This window comes from Gambusia affinis, linkage group LG01 (assembly GCF_019740435.1).
Source record: "Gambusia affinis linkage group LG01, SWU_Gaff_1.0, whole genome shotgun sequence".
Lineage (NCBI taxonomy): Eukaryota > Metazoa > Chordata > Actinopteri > Cyprinodontiformes > Poeciliidae > Gambusia > Gambusia affinis.
Window position 1 is genome coordinate 17,992,931 of NC_057868.1, and position 16,318 is coordinate 18,009,248.

Below are 16,318 nucleotides of genomic sequence, written 5' to 3' on the forward strand. Positions count from 1 at the left end.
AGAAAAAACACGGAGCAGGAGTCAGGAAGGGATAACCAGTTCAGCCTCTGTTAACGAGAGGAAGCGGTTAGACTTAACGAATCCAGGGAGGTGATGAACATATAAATATATCTATGTAGAGGAGGGAAAAGGCTTACTAGGAGCAGATAGATGTTCGCTTGGAAGCAGCGACAGATCCAGGGCGGCGTGGGGTGGTAGTGAACCGTTGGAGGGCGGACAGGTAAGACAAACTGAGTGGGGAGCGAGCTGGCGGCTGATCGTGGTCCGGAACGAACGATCCTCAAAACCTCTCTCTCGAGAAAAACTCAGGAGGAATCCAGGTAGACCAAGGTAAACAAACACTCAGGCAAGGAAGTGTCAGCTCGCCGCTTCTGAAATATCCCCAGCCTCAGTCAGCAAATGCGCCACAGGTGTGTCCCCGGGTTCGACCACACGCTTCTCCAGGGGCTCTGCTCCTAGGCGGCATCTGGTGGAGGAAGTGGGAAGCTGCAGGCTTCCAAAACAACAACAAAAGAGAAAAAACAAAACACGGATCCTGACAGTACCCCCCCCCCTCAACGGACGCCCCCTGGCGGCCGAGAAGAGGTGGATGGCAGAGAGGCGGTGTAGTCCCTTATCAATGAGGGGTCAAGAATAAAGGAACGGGGAACCCAGGAACGTTCCTCCGGGCCGTAGCCCTCTCAGTCGACGAGGTACTGAAAACCACGACCTCGCCGACGAGAGTCCACAATCCGGCGGACGGAGTATGCCGGGTGACCATCAACATCACGGGCGGGAGGAGGGGGTTCAGCTGGAGGGCAAAGGGAGCTCGACCGGACTGGTTTGACCTGGGAGACATGGAAGGTGGCATGAATACGTAGGGAGGGTGGCAGACGAAGACGTAGAACTGTCGGACTGACCACCGACAAGATCTCAAATGGGCCAATAAATTTAGGTGACAACTTCCTGGACAAGGACTTCAGGGGGATATCCTTAGTGGACAGCCAAACCTTTTGACCAGCTGTATAGACCGGGGCCGGTGTCCTCTTGCGGTCGGCCAGACGTTTGTTTCGTGCGGCTGTGTGGTTGAGTGCGGTTACAGTTTCCTTCCAGATCTTACGGCAACGGCGGATATGATGCTGAACTGAGGTGACTGAAATCGCGCCTTCGTCAACGGATAATAAAGGTGGTTGATACCCCAGTGAGACCTCGAACGGAGACAACCCAGTAGCAGAAGAGATGTGGCTATTGTGGGCGTACTTGACCCAAGGGAGATGCTGAGCCCAGTCTTCGGGGTTGGAGGAGGAGATGCAGCGTAGGGTAGCCTCCATCTCCTGGTTCATTCTCTCGGTTTGCCCGTTGGTCTGGGGATGATAACCGGAAGAGAGAGCAGTCTTGGCACCTAATGCAGATTAGAACTGTTTCCAAACCTGTGATGTGAATTGGGGGCCCCGATCTGACAGGATCTCCTGAGGCATGCCATGCAGCTTGAAGACATGCTTAATCAATAACTGGGCGGTCTGAGCAGAGGTGGGAAGCTTGCGGAGAGGAATGAGATGGCAGGATTTCGAAAAGCGGTCAATGACAGTAAAAATAGTGGTCATACCTTTAGACGGGGGTAGTCCAGTAACGAAGTCTATTGCGATGTGTGACCAGGGTCTTTTGGGGATAGGAAGGGGCTGTAACAAACCTGTGGGAGGCTGGTGGGATGACTTATTTCTCGAGCAGACGGGGCAGGCGAGAACAAACTCCTTAGCATCCTTGTGAACAGAGTCCCACCAAAACCTTCGATTAATTAGACCGATAGTGCGACTTATACCTGGGTGCCCGGAGAATTTGGATGAGTGTATCCACTTTAGGAAGCGGGATCGGACGGAGGTGGGAACATAGATTCTCCCTTGGGGACAGGACTCGGGTGGAGGCTCCAGGCGTTGAGCCTCACGGATTATATCCTCTACTTCCCATGTCACAACCCCTACAGTGCAACTAGGGGGTAACAATGGTGCTGGGCCCTCGTCTGAGTCATCAGGCGTGTAGAGTCTGGAAAGGGCATCCGGCTTGACGTTCTTGGATCCTGGGCGGTAGGAAATAGACAGATTAAACCGGGAGAAGAATACTGACCAGCGGGACTGTCGGGGGTTGTTCTGTTTGGCGGATTGCAAGTATGAACGGTTTTTATGATCAGTCCAGACAACTACAGGATGTTCAGCTCCCTCCAGCCAGTGACGCCACTCTTCCAAGGCGAGCTTTATCGCCAACAACTCCCGAACTCCCACATCATAATTACGTTCGGCTGGGGAAAGTCTGCGGGAGAAAAAGGCACAAGGGTGAGTTTTATGATCTTGCGAAGAAACTTGGGAAAGGACGGCCCCTACTCCAGAGTCTGATGCGTCGACCTCCAGAATAAACTGCTTGGTTGGGTCTGGCTGGATGAGGATGGGTGCATTAGCAAACAATGATTTTAACGTGCAAAAGCATCCTCTGCTTCGGTGTAAAGGTAAACGTTGTCTTGGAGGATGTAAGAGCTCAATGGAGAAGCCGTCTGGCTGTAATTACGTATAAAACGGCGGTAGAAATTGGCGAACCCCAGAAACCTTTGCAGTTGCTTCCGGGTTTCAGGTTTGGGCCACTCCAACACTGCTTTTATTTTATCCTCCGATGGTCTTACCTGTCCACCCTCAAGCACATAGCCGAGGAAGGTGACCGAGGGTTGATGAAACTCACACTTTTCGGCTTTGACATAAAGCCGGTTCTCAAGGAGGCGCTGGAGAACTTGTCGGACATGCCGTTTGTGTTCCTTCAGGGAGCTGGAATAAATCAGAATATCATCCAGATAGACAAATACAAAATCATTTATGAAGTCTCTTAATACGTCATTCACTAATGCTTGGAAGAAGGCGGGAGCGTTTGACAGGCCGAAGGGCATGACTAAATACTCATAGTGACCCATAGGTGTTTTGAAAGCAGTCTTCCATTCATCCCCTTCTCGGATTCGAAGGAGGTGGTAGGCATTTCTCAGATCCAGTTTGGTGAAAATAGTTGCTCCCTGAACGGGTTCGAAGGCGGAAGAGAGGAGTGGTAGTGGGTACTTGTTCTTAATGGTTATTTGATTCAGTCCTCTGTAGTCAATACACGGTCGTAGCGAGCCATCTTTCTTCCCAACAAAAAAAAATCCTGCCCCTAGGGGTGAGGTGGATGTTCGGATGATACCTGCTGCTAGGGAGTCATTGATGTATTTCTCCAGGGTTTGGCGTTCAGGGCGGGAGATATTATACAAGCGACTGTTGGGTAATGGGGCGCCAGGCAGAAGGTCGATGGCACAGTCATAGGGACGATGAGGTGGAAGTGACAGGGCTTTATCTTTATTAAATACGAGCGCCAGATCATGGTACTCAACGGGTACAGAGGAAAGGTCGGGGGATTCACTCTCAGAAGGATTCTTAGTCGGGGAGCTCGAGGGAATAGCTGAACGGAGGCAGGTGGCATGACAGTTAGATGACCAGGATTCTATGTGAGCTTTAACCCAGTTAATGTGAGGGTTATGGGCTAATAACCAGTTAAATCCTAGTACAATGGGAGAACTGGCAGCACTGAACACAAAAAAGGATATCGATTCAGAATGATTACCTGAAACAACGAGACAGACTGGCTTGGTTTTGTGTGTGATGTGAGGTAATGCTTTACCGTTAAGGGCAGCAACTCGGAGGGGAACCGGTAGTGGTTCTACCTCGATGGACATCTGTTTGGCTAGAGTTGAATCAATTAGATTTTGTTCGCAGCCAGAGTCGATAAGTACTGACAGGGGAAGAGACAAGTGATTATTTATGAGAGTTGCCGGAAGAATGAGACGAGATTGGGTTGTGGGTGTTGGCTCCAACAGTCTCCCCGTCGTTACTGTCGGGCCTGGGGGTTTAAACGAACTTGACAGTTGGTAATGAAGTGGCCGGACTCACCGCAATACAGACAAAGACGTGACTGTAACCTCCTACGTCTCTCCTCCGGAGTTAAGCGAGTTCGCCCCAGCTGCATGGGTTCTGGCTCAGGAAGAGGTGTCGATGCTGGAGATTCCGGAGAAGTAGCAGGAAGGTTCTGAAACTGAGATCTAAAAGGAGCGTTACTACGGTTTCGTTCTCTGGCGCGTGATCTGATGCGGTTATCTATTTTTATGGTGAGACTAATGAAATCTTCTAAAGTCTCTGGTTCGTCTAGCGTGGCTAGTTCATCTTTTACCTGCTCGTTCAGAGCGTGGAAATAAGCACTCTTTAGTGCAGCTGCGTCCCAACCAGATGCTGCAGCTTTAATTCTAAAGTCAATGGCGAACTCAGAAACTGTTCTCTGACCCTGCTTGAGAGTCCACAGCTCTCGGGAAACTGCAGTCTTGTCGGTGTCACGACAAAAAACCTGCTTAAGTTCCTTTAAAAACTCTGAAAATGTGCAGCCAAAATTGGTGGGGGAAGGAAACTTAGCCTCAGCCCACTCCAGAGCACGTCCAGTTAGCAGGGATAACATATAAGCTATTTTGGCATCATCATGGCGAAAACTCTGAGGTGAGTGGTTGAAAATGATTCCACATTGCAAAATGAAGCCTTTACACTTTCTCACGTCACCACAGAATTTCTCGGGCGCTGGCGGTCGTACCTCCGAAAACGTGGCGTGGCTAGAAGGATCCGGAACTTGAGCTGCCGCTGACGGTGCGTTCTGGTCCGGTTGGGCAGATCCCTGGAGGAAATGAGATATTTCGGCTAGCCGGCGGTTAGTTTCAGCTTGCCGGTTACCAAGCTCTCGCAGGGCTGCATCATGAGACTGAATGAGAGATTGTTGTTCCGCCAAGGCTCTCCTAATTGCGTCTGCAGGGGTAGACTGTTGGCCTGAGTGTTCTGTCATGTTTGGTTCCAGTTTACGAACCCACATGCACGAACACAATCAGGAGACGCGTATGCAAACAAATAAAAAGTTTATTGAACAGAGGGGACAGGGTTGGGAGAAAAAACACGGAGCAGGAGTCAGGAAGGGATAACCAGTTCAGCCTCTGTTAACGAGAGGAAGCGGTTAGACTTAACGAATCCAGGGAGGTGATGAACATATAAATATATCTATGTAGAGGAGGGAAAAGGCTTACTAGGAGCAGATAGATGTTCGCTTGGAAGCAGCGACAGATCCAGGGCGGCGTGGGGTGGTAGTAGTGATGTTACGTGATGTGCCGAGGCTTCGAGGCGTGTGTCGAGTAATGGAGGGGGCGTTTCCGTAAAGCGCGTATCGAGGCTTGCTTCATTTAGGGGAGGAGCCGAAAACGATGACGTCCGAAGCCTCGCTGCCCGGCTGTACCACGTGACTGCTTCGGGAAGTGGCTCAGATTTTGGCGCGGGGTTTAGAAACCCCACAGGCTTCGTTCAAAATGTGGGTTGTTGTAGGCGAGTTGCGGTCAGTTGAGAGAGTGGATAGAGTTTTGATAGTTTGGATTGTGGTTATTTAGTTTGAGACAGGTAGGGAGAATATATATATATATATATATATATATATATATATATAAACACTACAACTTCCCCACCCAATAGGGCAGTTTTACTTGGAAGTCATAGGAAAGCACGGGCCGCCGCACGTCGTCCATAACTCCTCGTCCTCTGAGAGAGAGATAGAGAGAGAGAGACAGAAACAGAGACAGAGAGACGCAGATACAGAAAGAGGGAGAGAAAAAAGACACAGGCAAAGAGAGAGAGAAAGATATATAGATCTAGAGATAGAGAGAAACAGAAAAATAAAAAATAGATATTTACAGAGAGAAAGAGATAGATACATAAAGACAGAAAAAGAGAGAGAAAGAGAGAAAAAACAGAGACAAAGAGAGAGGGAGAGAGAGATAGAGATAGAGAGAAAAAAATATATATATATACAGAGAGAGAGAGGGAGACACAGAGAAAGGAAAAAAGAGAAAATCCTATCCTGTCCCACAGCTATCCTATTTTTAATTTTAATTTTAATTCTAATATTAAGGATACGTGAGTTTTCACCACTTGATTTAACTTGAGTTACCTTGAACTCCAATACCATCATCACACACATCATAAGCAGATTTGCCCTGGAATAAGCAAGGTATTGATCTAAATTAATTTTTTCCCCCTTCCCCCTTTATTTATTTTTCTGGGATTAATATTTAATGTTTTTAGACTTTATTATTTCAGGACTTATAATTGGGTTATTTATTTAATTTGAGCTTTTTACTAATAATCTCACTATTATAAATAGGATTGGTTAGTTAGTTTTAAAGTTCTTAATTTTTATATTAGGATTTTTAAGATAGCTGTGGGACAGGATAGGATTTTTTTGTATATATATTTCTCTCTATCTCTATCTCTATATATCTCTTTCTCTCTCTCTTTGTCTCTTTTTTTCTTCACCTTTTGTGAAGTCATTCCCAAGAGCTATAATAGACAAAAATTCAATTCATCACACGTGTTAAGATACAGCTGGTTGTGATTATACACCTGGCCAGTAGGTGGTTTCGTGTGCACATGAAGCCTCAAGAAATGAACCCTTTCTCGAACCAGTTGGCTCAAGTGGTTCAATGCCTCATGAGGCTTCATCTCACCATCACTAGGTGGTAGTGAACCGTTGGAGGGCGGACAGGTAAGACAAACTGAGTGGGGAGCGAGCTGGCGGCTGATCGTGGTCCGGAACGAACGATCCTCAAAACCTCTCTCTCGAGAAAAACTCAGGAGGAATCCAGGTAGACCAAGGTAAACAAACACTCAGGCAAGGAAGTGTCAGCTCGCCGCTTCTGAAATATCCCCAGCCTCAGTCAGCAAATGCGCCACAGGTGTGTCCCCGGGTTCAACCACACGCTTCTCCAGGGGCTCTGCTCCTAGGCGGCATCTGGTGGAGGAAGTGGGAAGCTGCAGGCTTCCAAAACAACAACAAAAGAGAAAAAACAAAACACGGATCCTGACAGAATGTAGTCTCTATGATACCTTCAGAAAAATGTTGTATATATCAAACAATTTGATGCCTTGAAATTGGGCCTCTGTCTCTTACAAACTCCAACTCATCCCAACTGTCCATGTTTCAGCACATCATCATGACAATTTATGCCGCTAACAAGAGTTCTTAGTAGCATTGGACTGAGAAGTAGTTTGTATAATAAGCATAGCAGATGCACAGTTTTGTATTTGCTAATTGTTGCCGGCTAGTTTTGAGGATCTGTGAAGGGAAGGTTTGTCTGGGAACTACAGCCCCATGCAAGAGCTCTGTGGAAGCAGCACTTTGCATTTAGAAGTCCCTGAATGGTTGCCACGAGAGACTTAAGAATTCATCAAACACGAATGAAAGCATCAAAGTAACATTACGGTTATGTTTTTGATGAGGTAATTATATTACAAAGTGAAATAAACCTTGAAGAAGTAAATTTCATATGACACCTCGCCACCCCTCTATGTAGGGTCTTGGTCTGTGTGGAGATCATTCACAAAGCTTGATCCAAAATAAGATTTCTCTTTGGGATCATTGCTCAAACTTCCATTTAAGTTTCACCCAGCTGACTCAAGCTACTAGCTTTTGATAAAAAGAACATTTGCTGGAGGTTAAGAAACGTCAATGTGAAAACCCAGAGGAGTGTAAAGCTGCAAATTGTGGCAAGATTTACAGATCTGCTCTACAATTAGCCAGATAAGACACACATAAACCAGACCAGGTCAGTAAATAAGAAATAAACATACAGTAGAATTATGTAGAATTATGCATAACTTCAGTTGCTGTCATTGGTGCTTCAATGTCGCAAACGATGTTTTCAGTCTACCACAGCTTGTCACCAGGTGTTCAAATAAAGAAACACCTCAGTGTTAATCTGATGTTCTCTGGTCAGAATGTATCTGTACAGTGAACACGGCACAGTGTTGAATTTTTTAGATCCAAGATTTTTCTGTGGTCATAAATAAAACAGAGAAAACTGGTCTGATGCATTTTCTTGAATCTAGTGTGTGCTGTGTTAGATGTTTTGGCAAATAAGTGAAATCTTGTGTAGAGCCTTTTACAGATAAAAATCTCAAATTGCTTCATAAAACACACAAGAAAAGCCCATCAAAGATAAGCATCACATTAACTAAAAGCCTGTCGGTAGAAACAGGATTTTAGCTGTCAGTCATGGAGCATCTGTGAGTCATCTGTGGTCCAACAAGCGCTTGGCTACAACTGGTCAAATATGTTGTTAATTCACGTCGGATCCAAAAAAGTCAGTCAAGGTGTTATTTTGGTCCAACTGCCGTTTTAGTCCAAGCGTGGGTAAGGTGGTGAAAATAAGAAAATGAAAGAGGGCCATCTAATGTTTCTAAATGTAAACTTCAGCTCTGGTGGTAGGAGGATTAAAATGGGTACAGAACTGTAAAACTACCAGTCACTGGTGTCCAGTTTGACTTTATTTATTTTACCAAGGGTAAAATGCATATTAATCAACATGACTGTACATATGCCAGATTTAGTCAAAAATGTCCCCTAGTAGTTTGATGTAAGGGATTAAACAGAATTACAATTAACATGCATAACAACATACATGACCTGTGATATATGACAAATTCACAGTAAATATTTAGAAAACAAAAACAAGTCGCATCCATTTGAAAAATAAAACATGTAAAAACAGTTCATTTATAAATTATTCAAAACATGAGTGACAGTTCTGATCATCTGGTAACCACTGACAGAGTGATTTTCTGAAACAGTTCAATGGTGTAATATTTATTAGTTGTAATGGTTGTGTATTCCAAAAGTTTGAAACCAGAACAGAAAATGAAATTTTCCTCCATGGTTTTTTTAAACATAACTGGACAAAGTTCAAAGAAGCTTCTTCTGGACACCAGAAGGGTCATTTATATCACTAAGTTGCCCACGGTAACGGTATTTTCTTATTTTCCTTTTTCCTATTTTTGAATTTACGGATATTTATTGATTCATGGAACAAATGGTGGAGGAAAAAATTACAAACAAATTTTCCAAAAACACTGTCAGTTTGGGTTAGGTTGAGCAGATTTCAATTATCTTGATATTTTGCTCACCAGTGATCAAAGGCCATGAGACACATTTACAGATTGGTGTCTTGTCTGCGGTAATGAATTAAAGAAAAAACAGAACATGCCTGTTCTGCTTGTCTTTATCAGTGTGGAACTAATAAATCATGTTATCTCTGTTTAATCTGATCAGTTCATTTCTTCTTATATTACATCCTACCATTCATAAAAGCAGACACAGGCTGCCCAATGCTATTTAAATACATGGAATGTTAAACTGAACCTATTAGAAAACTTTACAAAGAGCTACATTAAACAGTCTCAATACATAAAAACAGAATAATACACAGAATATTTAATGTTGTGGATTTTGCAGCTTTTCGCTGTTTAAGAACATACCCTTAAGTGGCCACCAGAGGGCGCTCGAAGCATTATTTTTTTATGATACCTAGCCTTTCTTCATACATTGTAATTCAATTCAGTGGTTTTACTGAATTGAATTCAGTGGTTTTGTTCTGATTTAGAACAAAATCAGGCTCTTTAAAATTATTTAAATCTAATCCCAAGATAAACAGATTTCACATTATTTCATAAATAAAAGATGAAAATGAAATACCCTAAAGAAATTCATTTGAGCTTTATCACAATACAAAGGATACAATACAAGACAACAGCAAATACCTTAAAAAAAAAACTGCTATTATTTCCCATAGTCAATAGGTTTCTGAACAATTGTAAGTGGAAGACATTTAAAATAGTCACAGATCTTCCAGCAAATTGACCTCAAGTCCCAAAATACTACGTTTTGAGAAATGGTAAAAAATCTTAGAACGTTATCTCAGACACACCAGATGCTAGTTTGGGTTTGACATTCAGCTGCTTCTCTATTGTGAAACTTCAGTCTAGCTGGTTAATGTATGGATCGGTTCTTATCCCAGTTGGGAGTGTCTCCATTGCAGTTTGTTGCTCTCTATTGTGGTCAGGAACATCAAGTAATACAGTCTAAAGATGTCAACTAATATCTGCATTTTGAAAAGAAAAGCACAGTCAGAAAATAATTTGCAAATCACTCTAAACTGCTGTTATGCAGTTCTGTTATGTCAAACTGACTGGCACAAAGTTAAAAAATCATTTGTAAAAAAAAAAATATCCTCGCCAGGTTTTCTGGCATTTAGCAAATAGAAGTAATTTTATCAATTTGAAGCTAAATCTAGAAAAGTTTGGTCTGCTTTAACTCCAGACAGTGAGGAAGAAAAATGTGTTCATTTTCTTATTCTGTGTGTGTAACTTTCTGGTTTCAAATGGATTGGTTTATTGTTATCATGCAATCTGTGTGTTGTTTCAGTTTGACAACTGTTTCCTCCAGCCAGCTCAGTGATGCTGCTGCTGCTGTGGATGAAGTCAGCAGCATCCTAACAAATATTTGCAGAAGCAACAAAGCTCAGAAAAACCAGACGTGGGGATCCAGGACTCGCTCCAGCTCTGTTTCTCCCCTTTACTCTTAACAGATAATACAATCTATAGGTCAGCTCTATAAAATGTCCGAGAAATCTCTTCCCGGAGGTTGATAGAAAGATCTCCTGATGTTGGTACGTTGTTGGAGAGGCGATAGAGCGCACGGGTGTCAGCTTTTTCAAAAGGCGCAGATGAAGGTGAACGTCTGAGTGACAGCTGTGCAGAAACAGAGCGCAGGCAGCGCTGTCACACCCAGCACATGTCACAGCTGCAGCTCCACCGAGGCTGGATGTGTCAGTGGAGCGCGCAGAGGTCAGCGTCAGTCACTTCTGTCACAGATGTTGATGTTGCAGTGCTGCTTGTTCCTGTTGGTTTGCATGTACAGGAAATGTTGAACTGGCCTGTAGAGTGGAATACAACCCCCCCCCCCCCTTGCTCCCCTCCCCAAAAAACAAAACAGGAAGAACAAACAGAAAGAAAGAGGAACCATTTGGGGTTACTGGAAAGGCTTCGCCCGTTCTCACATGTCTTCCGCTTTTTTGTCTCGTATCAGCAGTCATTATTGGTCTCGCTGCTTTGTTTTTGAAGATGTCTACTTCACTTTTCATGTAAAAGATATGTCAAAGTAGCTTGTTTTATGCACAGTTACTCGAAGTGAAAACTGGCTATATATAAACTCGAGACAGTGTTTGTAGGTCTACAATTCAACCCAATGTGTTGCAACCCTGTGTTGTACAATTTGCATGCATGGTACAGTTAGAGAATACAGCAGGATCAGCAGCTTGATTCTGAAAAGTAATGTGAACTGAAGGGCTTTCACACTTTATCTACTAAAATGTGAGTTGGAAAGAATATATATGTATGTTTTAAAATAAATATCTGAAAACTGTGCCATGCATTTGTATTCAGCCCTTGTGAGTCAACACTTTAGAGAAAATATCTTTAGCTGGAATAACAGCTGCATCATTTCAAAAACCAGCTTTTTCACATTTAGAGGCACATTTTTTTGTTACTCTGGTTTGAAAAACAGCTTCAGGGCAGTCATATAGAACAGAGAGCCTCCATGAACGTCAGTTTGGCCACAAAGCTCCCACTCAGGTCGGCCCTTTCACTCGGCAAGTGCAAACAAGTGAACTTGCTTTGGTGAGGGAGTTGGGGATGGTGAGTCAATACAGCTCGTAAATATCTTCGCCAGGCCAGTGGAAAGATATTTGTCCATAATCTTTATCTGGTCGGAAGCAGAAGCCTAAAACCACATGCGTTGACTGGTTTCACAACTCCACTGAAAGTATCTGAAAGAAGATCAGTGAATTATCAATATATCAGTCAGCCAAGTTCATTGACTAAAGCGCAGAATGGCCACTGTCTTTGGACGTTTTTAGTCAATGGAAAAAATCTTCCCCAGAGCCAGTCACCAAAAAAATCGGTCATGTACTATTTTTTCCTGTCAATTTATAATCACTTTAACATCTGCTAAACCGCATTTTTATACGGTTTGGTTAATATTCACCTAGTTGAACCGTGAATCCAGATCCCATCACACATGAAGCAGATAAATGCATCTAAGTTTTTCTCCGTGACAAAAACCACTGACTGTGGCCCCAATAACTTACAATAAATTAAATTAAGCAGCTCCACTTAAATTACGGTCACTTCACCTGCTGCGGTCTGAACGCACAGCCTCACAATTCCCTCCTGAGAAATCTGCGCTGGTTCATCTGTCAATTGTTTTTTACCCTGTGTGATCTGGTGTGTGCTTTTACCAGGACTATTTTTAATGTTATTTTATTGGGGCCTGCCATGCAAAGCAATGGCAGAGCACCTTTTACTCTACACCCAATAAGGTGTCTCTTTAATATTATTATTTGGTTCTTCTTCCATCATCGCTTCTCAATTCCAGTCCTCAGGCCCCCCTGCTCTGCATATTTTAGATGTGTCTCTGTTTCAGAACAGCTGATCCAAATGATTGAATGACCTCTTCTGCAGTCATCAAGTACTGCAGAAGCCTGTTAATCATCCACAGATTCAAACCAGGTGTGTGGCAGAAGGGGAACACCTAAAACATGCAGGGCAGGGGGCCTGAGGGCCGGAATTGAGAAACACTGCATTAGTTCCATCCTATTAGGACCAAAGACTGGTCTTAATATGATGAACTCATTGCTTTGGGTCAGGGGTAATGTTTAGAGGTAAGATGCTAATTAAGGTTTAGTTAATGTTTGAATTAGGAAAGTAGTGTTGTTTATGGGGTTAGGGAAAATGTCTGGGTTAGGCAAAATTGCAGAAAAATAACCCTTCAAATACGGAAAATACTCCGTTAACACGACCTCTGCCTGAAATACTGTATGTTCAGGTCACAAATATAGTCTACAATGTGCAAGAGTGAATTTCCCTAATAGCACAATTGACCTCCTATGTTGTACTCTGCCTCTCACTGCTGAAGAGATGTACCAGATCCTGTAACCCTGAAAGGACAAAGAGAACAAGTGGATATAGATGATAGGATGATGGACAGAAGTCCTGATCTGGATGAAGTTGATGATTGGGTGCCAAAGGAGGAACTGTGGTACGGTGACTGTAGCTGCGTTTTCATTGACCAGATGATTGCGCAATTTGACATTTAGAAAATAAATTAGCTTAACAAAAACATGCCAATTTGAAAAAAAAAAAAGTTTGATGAAAAGTTTTGGCTCTAAAATTAGGCATTTTTGTCCGCATCAAAGTTGGTTTATTTTTGCAAAACTGCAAAGGAAGCATTTGCGAAATCAAACATGATCAACAAGCAGATGTTGTCGCTGCCACAAACCACAAAGAAGAAGAAGAAGACAGGATCATGCTGAACGACAAGGACTTATGAATGATTCACGTGTGATTTTAATTGTGTTTCTTTTTCAATAGAAACACTGCAGTTGGGAGACTGTGTTTTTTCAACATTAGCGGAATGTCGATAAAGTTTTGCGCACATTTGTAATGGAGACGCAGCTAGTGAGACGGTAGTGAGGTGCGCTCCAGGAACCACACACAGGTTGAAGGTCAGGGTGGGCAAACGTCAGCTCTTGTTCTTCCAGATATCTGACAGGTTGACAGATGACATTGTTATCTACAGAAAGTAGAGGGAAGGTGGAACGGAAGTATTTAGGGGAGGAGCTATTCCCTGGTGAGAAGAGCAACAAAACTCAGTAGATTCAACACAGTCCAGGAGCACAAGCTGGATTTACATCTATGGGATCTTTTGAATGAACATAGGTTGCTGAGAGGAAGGAGAAAAAGAGAAGATAGAGAGAGTGTGTGGCAGAGAAAGAGTGTGACCGAGGCACATTATTTATTGTGACAACCCGTTTTGTTTCTATATAAAGCCAAAGCTCTGGAAATGAGTGTCAAAGGTGAACGGCTTCAGCCCAGCGTTAATCCCACCAGCAGAGGGCGCTGTCGTATAGCTCAACAGGACACTACACAGTAGGATTTGGCGGTTTCCAGAGCGGTTAAAGTATGGCCAGCTTCACATAAATCATGTTCAGTTTGAAAATAATGCGTGCAGGAGCCTCTGTGAGAGAAATCTGTCTTTGTGTTAAACTTAGGCAACAAAAATCGGTTACTGACCTATAAAACAAATTTCTGAGGAAGTTTCTTTTTTTTTTTTCTTCTTTTTTTTTTAACAAAATATAGTTGAAAACAATAACAACTCATTTTTGTGTGCTTTTGTTTCTCGCGATTGCGGCGCAGTCAAAGGGTTCATTTTGGTCACGTGACTCTCCTTCCTCATTTGAGGACCTGTGAATGTGTTCGGTCTTTTTTTTGAAAAAGTGCGTTTGAAGCCGTCTCGCCACGGCTTCCGTTTGACATGTGGTGAGCTTCGCGGGGTAAATTCTCAGAGTTACGTTTCCTGAAGCAACAAAGCAGAAAGTGGGTTCTGTAGAGAATTGCTTCTATAACACACAATTTGAAGGGTAAAAGTAATGAAACATGTTTCACTTTGGATCCTACAGATAACCACAGAGCCACGTTTCCTGTAATAATGAGGAAAAGACTCTGTTGAAGAAAAAAATGGTTCTGTTGCATAACTTCTATTATAATGTAAAAAGTCACCAGGTTTTACAATACAGTGCAAAACCTGCATACAACTTTAAACTGCAACTGGTATACGGAAGGAATAGCTGAGTTTTTGTCTTATGTAATACTTTGAGTATAACTGCATTTGATGATAGCTTTTATGATCAAATCAAGAATCACGGGTTTGACAAGCAGTTTACTTCTTGGCAAATGGCTTGTCAAACCCAGACAGGAGCTTATATTATACAATATAAGTTCCTGTCATATATTGTAGAATACCTGTTTGGCTGTGTTTTTATGGCTCCTTTATGCCTTGTGTCTGCAGTTGTGTCACAGAGACCTTGCCCTATGTGACAAGAGAAAGGCCAAGAATGGTTAAATTTTGGGCTGCTCCCCCTTTGGATGCGCGGCTGCAGCTTGTTTCCTTGGTAACAGAGGAGTTTGGCTGCCAGCCAGACCCTGCATTGTGGAGTCCCACTGCATCAAAGCCAGCCTAAATATACACACAATTTCTGTCACAGCGATCGCTTCAGTACCCACTCAGCTGCAGTTATCATTTACTACAAGGGCGTGTCCACATACGGCTGTGAAATCACAACTGCAGCATGCAAAACGCACACACACACACACACGCACACACGCACACACACACACACACAACTATACAAAGTGCCGTCTAAAGACAGACATCAGGTGTGTGTGTGCATCCTGGCTCTTCATCCGTCTCTACCATTCAGTCAGTCTAACCTTATCTGCGCTTCTCATCCTGGTGAATCGTGTGAAATGAGTGAAGATTTATGTGTTTGTGGGTCTCTGGGCGTGTCATAGTTACGGCACCATGACAACATTTCCATCTGCAAGAAAAGCTTGCAGATGTCCATATGTTCTGAGCGGCAAATGGTAGAGGAGTTAAAAAGCAGAGCTGCATTTAAAGGAGCAGTACCATGTGTTTTCCAGTCACATGCTGTCATTTTATGACATATATGACTTATCAAATATGAGCTGAAATAAATGAATGTAGACATTTCTTCACCAACTTACTCTGGCTCAAATGACGTTGGCGCCAATGTCAGGAGGTTCAATCTTCCTTTCCAGCACCTGGCAAAGGTCACCAGTCAGGACTGGACATTATTGCTATTAGTTGATTTTTTTTCTTTGGAGTTGTTGCAGCAGCAATAGCTGCCTAAATGTCCCGTTCCAAGAGCTGGCCATGACTGTAACCATGACCTGAGAATGAAACACCAAGAGTTCTCACATAAAGTAAAAAAAAAAAATTAAAATTAAATCATTAAGTAATTTGAGAAAATGCTCTGGCTCAGTGCTAGAACTCCACACAGGTGACTGAGCTAAATCTTTTCCGTATTTGAGAATTTCCTCTGTCACGGTGTTGGCAAACGAATGTTTGTGTTAAAATGTTTCACTATTGGTCAGGCATAGTCACAAATGCCTTTTAAAAAGAGGGGAAGCAAGTGAGACGGCTAACCACAGAGTACCATCTAAAGAGGAACCTTGGTCATCACATAAAACATAAAAAGACATCTCTTTATGCAAAAATCTTCATTTCATATTTTCTGATAAAATCTTAAAAGGACTGAATGTTCAGAAGGACTGCCTTTACCTTTACTGTACATTTGTAAATAACTGTAAATTAGCATTGCTTAATATTACTGTCTCAGTTGCTAATATGCTTGTAAACCAGAAAGCAGATTTGGATCAAATTGTTTAAGAAACTAAAGAATGCTGGTTAGTTATTTCACTTAAGCCTTGTCAAACTAATTTAATTCAATAGCTGTTGCGGCATTCATGTTGTCTATAACTTTTACTAATACAGACGTTAGCATAAT